This window comes from Myotis brandtii, unplaced genomic scaffold (genome assembly GCF_000412655.1).
Source record: "Myotis brandtii unplaced genomic scaffold, ASM41265v1 scaffold131, whole genome shotgun sequence".
NCBI classification, from domain to species: domain Eukaryota; kingdom Metazoa; phylum Chordata; class Mammalia; order Chiroptera; family Vespertilionidae; genus Myotis; species Myotis brandtii.
Window position 1 is genome coordinate 4,435,918 of NW_005354632.1, and position 8,979 is coordinate 4,444,896.

Here is an 8,979-nt window from a genome sequence, read left to right on the forward strand (position 1 = left end):
CCTCTGCATGAACCCCTCCCGGCCCCTCCCTACTGAAGTCCCTGAGGGTGCAGCTAGCTCAAGGCCCACTGTCTGGCCTCCATGACACTGTCTGTGATTCTCCAAGTGAGAATGAATGTCCTTTCTTTCCCCTTTGCAGCCGGCTCCTGGCAACACTCTTTTACGCTTCTACCATCTGCCTTTCTAGTAGAGCTGCTTGTTTACACGGCTGATTCCTTTTCTAAGTGTCCTGCCTGGCACATGCGGGGCAGAACGTGGTCCTTATGGATGTCCCAGAGTCCCTGCCTTCCCACCCTCCAGGAACAACCTGCTTCCTAGGTTGACATCCTACCCACTGCCTTCACCTTTGAAACATAGAGGCAGGCCTAGAGAGCCAACAGATCTGCCTAGGGAGACGGTTAAGCCTCCCAGGAGGTCTGCGTGCCCAGCTGGGGGGCCCTGGTGGAGCGCAGCCTGCAGCACATGTGTGGGGGTCCCCGGGGCTGGGGCACCAACTTTCTGTTCCTTATTCATCTGGAAAAGAGGCAACAGTGCTCATCTACCCACTAGGCCTGGTTTCCACATGGACAGGAGGGGAGAGAGAATGAAAAGCTGATCGAGAAGCCAGACAGAGCGATCATCTCTAACTCCATTTCACCAGCTTGCAGGGTTTGACCCCATCCTTGCTTCTACCAGGCCAAATCCTGGCATCTTACTATTACACATGCTAATAAATATGATATGAATGAACTGAATGAGTGAATAGATGAACTGATGCTTGAGCCCCCCCAAATTTTCTAGTCTGATGTAATTTCCAGCTTTAATCCCCCCTCATTCTGCTGCGATATTCTGATCCCAAGACCATCGGATGCCCACGGATGGCCCAAGAGGAAGTTCAAAGCTAAGGGAAAAGAAGTCTGGCCATTGCTCATTGACTTTTGCTTCTTATAAAGGAGCCACCCACTTTCTCCACCCAGTAGACAGCACCCATCCTCACCTCCGGGAAATAAACACCAGACAGGCACAGTCTTGGCACAGAGCGTGCCAGCGGGCCGCTGGGCCCCTTCCTAACACTGGCTCGGGCACAGTGAGCCTTCTGCAGCCGTGCTGTCATGCTCTCCAGGCGCGGTCTCTGCAGTCAATATTTTGTTTTCTTAGTCAAGGAGGAAGGGAAGCAAAAAAAACGGGCAGATGGTCGGGAGGGGTTTGGGGCAGGAACTGGCACTGGAAAACGTGGGCGGGGCCAGTGCAAACCAAAGCTTGTGGTTTAGATTTCCCATTTCACGTGGGGGAATACATGCCGGTGGGGATGTAGCAAGACCAGCTCCGTGGCCGCCCACAGACGCCTGACCCTTGCGCTAGAATTCAGGTAGAGTGGGCGTAGCAATAATGACAAGGACAAGAGCAACACGCAGGCAGTACTTCTTGAGGACTGACTCTGTAGCAGCCACTGCGTGGAGCAGCCGTTACGTACTTTAACCCGCCAGTAAGTGTGTGAGGTTGGTACCCCTGTGATAACCACTTTACAAATGAAGAAGTACAGGTCTAGAGGGATGAATGACCTCTAGTTCACTGAACTTAAGGCCCTTTGATGCTGCTACTTTCTTGAACTTACCAGAAAGGCTAATGGAAGGATTTTACGCAACTAAGTCACCACCACCTCCTGACCCACAGCTGATTTGAGACGTCATTGATTGCACATCATGTCCTGATTCTAAGGTGTGACAATGTGCGAAACTATGCATCCTGGAACTGATAAAATAAGGCACACAGTCAGAAAGTGGAGGCCCTGGGTCCCCACCACCATCTGACCCCAGAACCACAACACCGTCACAGAAAGGTCATGGGTTTGGGATCTGGGGGAACCTGGATTTGAGTCTGGCCTCTCACAGTACCAGCTGTGAGTCTTTGGAAAAGGACACAGCCTCTCTTGGTTCCAGCTTCTGGATCTGAAATGATGGGGTTGAGGCTCCAACCCCACAGGGTTGCACGAGGATAAAATGAGATAACGCAGGGGCACCCACAGACCAGCGCCAGGTTCCTGTGAGAACACAGGGAAATGGGCTCCACCAGGAACAGAGGCGCATCCACCCACTGCCCCGCAGTGACCTGGAACTGACCTGAACAACACGCAGGCGCCTGAGGACGCGAGGGCTGGCGGCGGGATACAGGGGCTTGGTGCTCTAACCGACCTCCCGCTTCCCTCTCCGGCTGGAGGAGACTGGAGCCCAGAGACTTCTGTGAACTAGAGCTTCTGCTGAGAATAAATATGGGATTCTAAAAATCCCTCTCTCCCTCCTTCCCTTCCCTTACTTCCTTCAACAAATATTTACTGAACACTAACTACGGACCAGGCCCTAGTAGAGCAGGGAACAGAGCAAACAATGTTCCTGCCCTGTAGGATGTGTCTTCTAGAGCAGGAAGCACGCTGGATGAGCGCAAGGACCAGAAGAAAGGACCTCATGCTTAGAGCAGCCAGAGCAAGGGAAAAGTGGACATGCTGGGACTGGACGAAGCTAGAACCCTGAGCAGGCAGGACTTGGAGGCCATGGACAGGACTTTGGGTTTCCTTTCAAGGCCAACAGGAAGCTGCTGGCAGTTTGAGGAGGCGAATAATGTGACCCACCTGCTTTAAAAGGGATCACTCTACAGTGGAAAAAATATCCTTGGTGAGGATTAACTAAATAAATAAATAATGGGGGGGAGGGGGATCACTCTAGCACAAGTGAAGAAACAAGGAGGGTAGGTAAGAGATGATGGTGACCTGGCCAGGGTGGTAGATGAAGTTTAGGCTTTAAATAGAGAGATAAACAGATGACTCCCAGGTGAGGAAGGGCACACCAGGGCCCACACAAGTAGCCTGTCCCGATTTGGAAAGCCAAATATTTTTAAAAGTCAGATGTGAAAATTAAAAGTCCAGGAGTGACAAATGAAGGCCTCACTTTCTTCTTCTCTCCTTCTGGGAGGCCCTTGGTGGTGACAGATGGGTCCCCACAGCCTCTGCCCAAATCCCCTGACCTGGATTTTCTTAAAGCCACTATTTTCTCTTGTCTCAGAGAGAGAGGTGGAGGGAGCCCGTGTCCAATTACTTGAGCTCCCCAGCAGACTGCTGAAGAGCACTTGAAGGAATAGGATCAGGAACCCTTAATTACAGTCCCAACAGGATGTCTCTCTCCCGAGAACCGGAAACGTCTGTCTGTTTCCTCACCAGCCTTCAGAGCTGCATTGCGGAGGGCTGGGCAGAAAAGCCCTCCTATCAGGAACAGGTCGCAGGACACAGTGGAGGGAGCAAGCATCTTTGAAGACCTACTATGCTTACGTATGTTATGTATCCTCCCCCCTCAACAACTTGGCATACAATGTAATCCTCATTTTACAAACAGAGAAGCCTAAGCTAAGGCAAGACAAATACCAGGTACAAGAGGACCCAGCCATGAAGTGGGAGAATGGGGATTTGAACCATGGTCTCCCAAACTCTGCAGCCCATGCTCTTTCCAATGCACTAGTGCTTTCCGATCTTTTGCACGTCTGACCACAGAGAAGAGCCAACGGGTGTGGCACACTGGGGTCCAGGAGGGGACCCTCCACCCGAGGCTGCTCCAGGCTTCTCCAAAGGATGAAGGCATCCTGATTATGGCCACACGCCACCCATCTGCGGCGCTGGTTAGGAAGTTCCCCAACGTACCATGCTGCCCTGCAAAGCGACACACCTGACTCTCATTCAGCAAGTCAACCGCGGGACAGTCCAGCTAGCACCATTCCCCCCTGAGGCAGGACCTCCATACCTGGCCAGGTCCTTTCTCAAACCAATGACATAATGTAGTTTGGGGAGCAGTTTTCGGGGATTTCTTCCAGTCATTCTAAAGGACTCTGCACATCACCAGCAGACAGGCTGGCTCCGTGGTGTGCCAGGACCGTGGACAGCGCCCACCAGGCCCTCCTGGGAGTCAGTGAGGGGCTGCCCAGCACAGAGAATCCACTTTCTGTCCCTCAGACACACCCGGAGGAGGAGGTCTGTGTCCTCTCTGAATGCTCACCTGTAAACACCTGATGAAGCCACGCCACCAGGTGACTGTCCACATCTCTTGAAAGGTAGCTTTATCACACAGCACTCCCCACCTGGAGTGGGATTTAAAACCACTGGAGCTCAGGCCTCTTATAATTAAAGGCAAGATGCAACCAGCAGGAATTTGGGGTGCAGACCAATGAATTCTATTTGCAACTGAAATAGGTGGCAAATTAGCAGTGCAAGGAACTCAGCAGAAATTCTCATTAAACCAGCAATTAGAAATGATGGACCACAGTGAGAGGCAACTTCTTATCTTAAATGAGCCCTCCGCTGGCTCTGGAAGGCAGAGTGGCAGCTCGATGGGACCAGTGTGGCCGGGGAGATGACCCCGGGCCTGGGAGCTGGGGCGTGTCTTCCTCTGGCCCCACGCTTGCCCCATGAGGCCACATGAGGGCCTTAAGTCCCACCTCCCAAGTTGGGGACTCAGGTTGCCCGGACCTCACCTGACCCAGAATTGTTCTCTAATGGATATATCTGGTTCTGAACGTGAGAATAATGCAGTCCAGTAACTCACCTGGTCACCTTGTACCTGAGCTCCTGTTCTCACAAGTGAGTTTCCTGCACAGTAAATAGCTATGTTTTTGAATACCTGGATATATCCATAGATGAACAATGTTTTTATTTCTTAAATTAGTCATGCTGGGTGGGGAGGGGTGGTTATCAAAGGCATCTGCACAAAATGGGTGCCCATGAAGCAGGGGTGTCTGGAAAGGCCCTTGGTATCCACTGGGGGTGGGGGGAGCATTAATGCCTACACTCCAATGATCCACCCTCACTTACAGGACCTTCCCACTGAGATCACGGGTGGTTTAGGGGTGCCAGGCGGGCTAGGATAGTGTAGGCCTGTGCCTCAGGGTGATTTCTCAGAGAGAGAAGAGATGGAGAAGCAGGAGGAAGCAGATGCCAAGTTTCCCAGAATGCCAAGGACACAAGGGGCAGAGCCCCCGAGGTGAGGAGGGTGGGCTGTCCAGGGGACAAGACCAGGGAGCAGCAGCATCACTCTGAGCAGCCCATGCGGGCAGCTGCTGCGAACAGCCCTGGAGCGTTAGCAGTGCTGCCCTGGGTCTCACCAGACGCTTCTGCAAGGCCCTGGCTCACACTCTCCAGCAGAGAAACCTGACCCACCCAGTTCCCACCGGGGTCCTGACTCTGCAGATGCAAAAGGCCTCCTCCGGGCACCATCCAGTCTGCTCCCGCTCTCCCCTCACAGCCCTAGCACCAGCCCCGGCCTGGACAAATGGAGGGATCCAGTCTGCTTCCGCTCTCCCCTCCCTGCCCCAGCACCAGCCCCAGCCTGGACAAATGGAGGGATCCAGTCTGCTTCCGCTCTCCCCTCACTGCCCCAGCACCAGCCCCGGGCCTGACAACCTATGAGGGAATGAGGCCAGGGAGCCAGAAGTCCGGAAGAGAAGGCCAGGCGTGACCTTCTTCTGGATTCCCACCCTCGTGCAAGCACGTACCGCATTCCCCAACCTTGCCAGTTTAGGTCTGTCCATTCTCTACCAACTCCCATTGGCGGAGGCTCACTGCCCCCTTTCTCAGGGCGTGAGCTCAAAGAACTGGACACGAATTCAGACAATCTCGTTTGGATAAATGCCTAGGTGGTCAGTAAACATTTGTCAAGAACTAATAATGGGACATATCACATCGTGGTCAAGGGCAGGAAGTCTGGAACCCGACAGACCTGAGTTTTAATTCTCAGGTTGCCACGCACAACTCGGGTGACCTTGACCAAGTTATTTAACCTCTCTGAGCCTCAAGTCCCACATCTGTACAACCGCCAAGAGCAAGATCGGTCTCCTGGGATGGTAGCAAAGATTAGACAGGATGGTGTATGAATAAAGCACTTAGCACAGCGCGGAAGCCTCCGTAAAAATCAGGATATTATCGCTGGGTGCCAAGACCGGGGTGAGCTGCTGGAGTATAGGCCTGCACCCACCCCTCCTAAAAGCTCACAGTAGGCATTTCCTCACAGATCCCCATCCCACCTGAGTTGGGGGCGTGTACTAACAGCTCTACCCATGGTACTGTGCTTCTGACCTTTGAGAGCCTGGGACAGTAGCAGCAGGCGGGGGGTGGGGGGTGGGGAAGAAGGCTGATGTAGGAGGGCTTTGCAGGGCCGAGTAATGGTTTATTTCCCACCCCGGTGATCCAGGCTCCAGATGTGTGGCTGTGAGGACTTCCTGAGCCCAGCCTGGGAGTGGGTGATAAGTCAGACCTGCTTCTAGGGGAAAAAAGCCCCAATTCATCCTCCCTTTAAATATTCTGCTGCTTATCTTAGCAGCTTTGAAGGGATTAATGATGAATTGTCCTCCTGCAGCAAATCCGACAGGCATGAGGGAAGGGAAGGTGCCCAGACAGAAGGCGCCTGCTTCTCAGGAGTCCTCTCACCTCTGTCTCTAGTACCTTGGAATTTGCCAGATCCAATGGGAAGGGCATGGATGTCCAGAGTGCATGTGCCCTCCCACACACACATGCACACGCACACATTTCCAGAAGCAAGCTAGAGTCCCGCGGGCCAGCTGGCCTTTTTGCTGCACTGGGGATCCCCCTATTGCCTCCACTCTTAGATAGATAGATAGATAGATAGATAGATAGATAGATAGATAGATTGATTGATTTCGGAGAGGAAGGGAGAGGGAGAGAGATAGAAACATCAGTGATGAGAGAGAATTATCAATTGGCTGCCTCCTCCACGCCCCCTCACTAGGGATCGAGCCTACAACCTGGGCATGTGCCCCAACTGGGAATCAAACCATGACCTCCAGGTTCATAGGTCAATGGTCAACCACTGAGCATTACCTCCACTCTTAAGGCAAACACATCTCAGCTCAGCACCAAATCTACACACACTACAGAGGAGGGAGCCAGAGCCCGAATCCTTTAGAGAAGGCAGGGAATACACTCCATGGTCTTGCAGCTTCCAACTCCCCTACAGAGGGGGCAGGTGAGGAGGAGGGTGGCAAGACCTGCTCCAAGGGCAAGACCCCTGCAGTACACCCAGCAGGCATGTAACTTGGGACCAGGCCACAGTCAGGGACAATCTTAAGGAGTCTCAGCCAGCCCAGGACACCCTGCATACCCAGCCCAGGCTCCCCACCAGCCCTGCGCTCACTCAGGCTTCCCCATTCAGGGTCTCCTGGAAGAACTGAGGGGTGGAAGTAGGTCAGTTTGCAGCTGAGTTGCAGGTGCTTCTCTCACGTGTGAAACCCTGTCACTTTCCTTTGTCTCCACCCCAAGGAGCAAGGGCAGGGAGGGAAAGAACCTCTTCTGGTTAAGGCCCATAAAGCAAGAGGCGGGGAACTCACACTTAATGAGCACTCGCTCTAGGTCCACACTGGGCTCAAAATAAGCCTGTGGCAAAGGCACCATAGGTGTCCCTGTTTTTCAACTGAGGAAACCAAGGCTCCAGAGGTAAACTGACTTGCCCAAGGTCACCCCGCGCTGGCACACGGAAGAGCACTGGGCCTTTCTGACCACAATCCCAGAGCCTCCCCTGCAGCTCTCCTCCCCCTCCCCACCCAAACCTGACCCTGCTTGCCTTTCCCAGGGGTCAGAGCTCCAGAACCCTGGCCCAGGAGCCAGGCAGCCTGAGTCGGCTTAGCTCCCTCTGAGGACATGCCCACTTCTGGTTGGTGGCCTCCCAACACCAGGCGGGCGCTGTGGCTGTTCCCGCTCACAAGTCCCGGTACCGAACTCCATTCAAATCACAAGCAGCTGACACCGCGCTGCCTGTGACTCAGGCCAAACAAACTCACTCCAATCAGAGCGAGTGGGCACGATGTGCCTCCTGCACTGAGTCACCTCCAGGCTGAGCTGTAGGGATTCGCTGAAACTCACCACCTACCTAGCCACAGCTGTTCCATCTGAGAAAAAGCCAGCAGAGGAGCTGGAGGCTCTGACGGTCCCCATGGCTGGGCCACGGCCAAGGACAATCAGGTGTGACCTCCAAGCCCTTCCTGCCCAGGTGACGGGCCCACCTCACCAGGCCCTGGGATAACGTAAGTGCAGCATCAGATAGACAAGCCCCCACGGTTACCCTCCACACACTCTGACCTTGGCCTCCAGACACCAGCCTAACAGGATTTAACAAAAGTTTTGATTGATTTTTTTTTTTGGAGTCGTTAAGGATCTTCTTAGTTTCTGGAAATTCCTGCTAACAAGGGCAGTGCCCTCCAATGAATCTTCCTATCTCTCCAATCCAACCCCACCAGCTTCATGTTCTCAGCTGAACTGCTCCAAAGACAGGTCTGGTTAGAAATTTCTAATCCAAAGAACTAGATAAAACATTTCTCAAAGGAAAGAGGAGTAGGATCAAATTGGTTTTAAAAAATTCCTCTTGACAGCGACTTGGTGCTGTAAGGTGAGTGGCCTCGGGATTTCTGAACTGGGAGGCCTGACAGGGCTGTTTGGGCTTTAAGAGGAAACACAAGGCTTCCTTCCACTGCGGGCCCCTGGAGTACAGGGAGCATCCGAGCCCCTGACTCCTGACGCACAGGTATAAACGTGGCGGAGGCCACTCTCCGGAGGGGGCGCCCTGGAGACCTCCACCCCGCACACGTCCCCATCTCCGCCATTCCGCTCCGATGCGCTTACCTCGAGGGAGTATGGGCTTCCTGCTAGCTCGGAACTCAGCGAGGACCAGCCCTAGGGATGGGAATTAAATACTCATCTCGGGCATGAGCGCTTTGCTTCTCCAGACAATGATACTGTCAAGGTCACGGGCCTGAAGCAGAGCGGCAGGGGCTGGGGTCTCCAGCCACGCAGGAGCCTCCCCGCAGGAACTGCGCCCTGAGCCAGCGCAGCTCCAAGCGGTGGGACTAGTGGCCTCCTCCTGGGTTCGCAGGCGCCAGCCTTGCAGCTCCGCCTCAACACCTCCGGAGTTCTGAGGCCCATCTAAGCCCCGGAAGCCAGCGTCAGGTGTCCAACCC

General features: G+C 53.9%; 1 protein-coding gene across 1 annotated transcript in view; it reads right to left on the bottom strand.

The window, feature by feature from the left end:
• SLC6A17 (solute carrier family 6 (neutral amino acid transporter), member 17) overlaps window positions 1-8,979 on the bottom strand; it is a 38,267-nt gene that overhangs the window by 28,962 nt on the left and 326 nt on the right. The gene's annotated exons all lie outside the window — the stretch shown is intronic.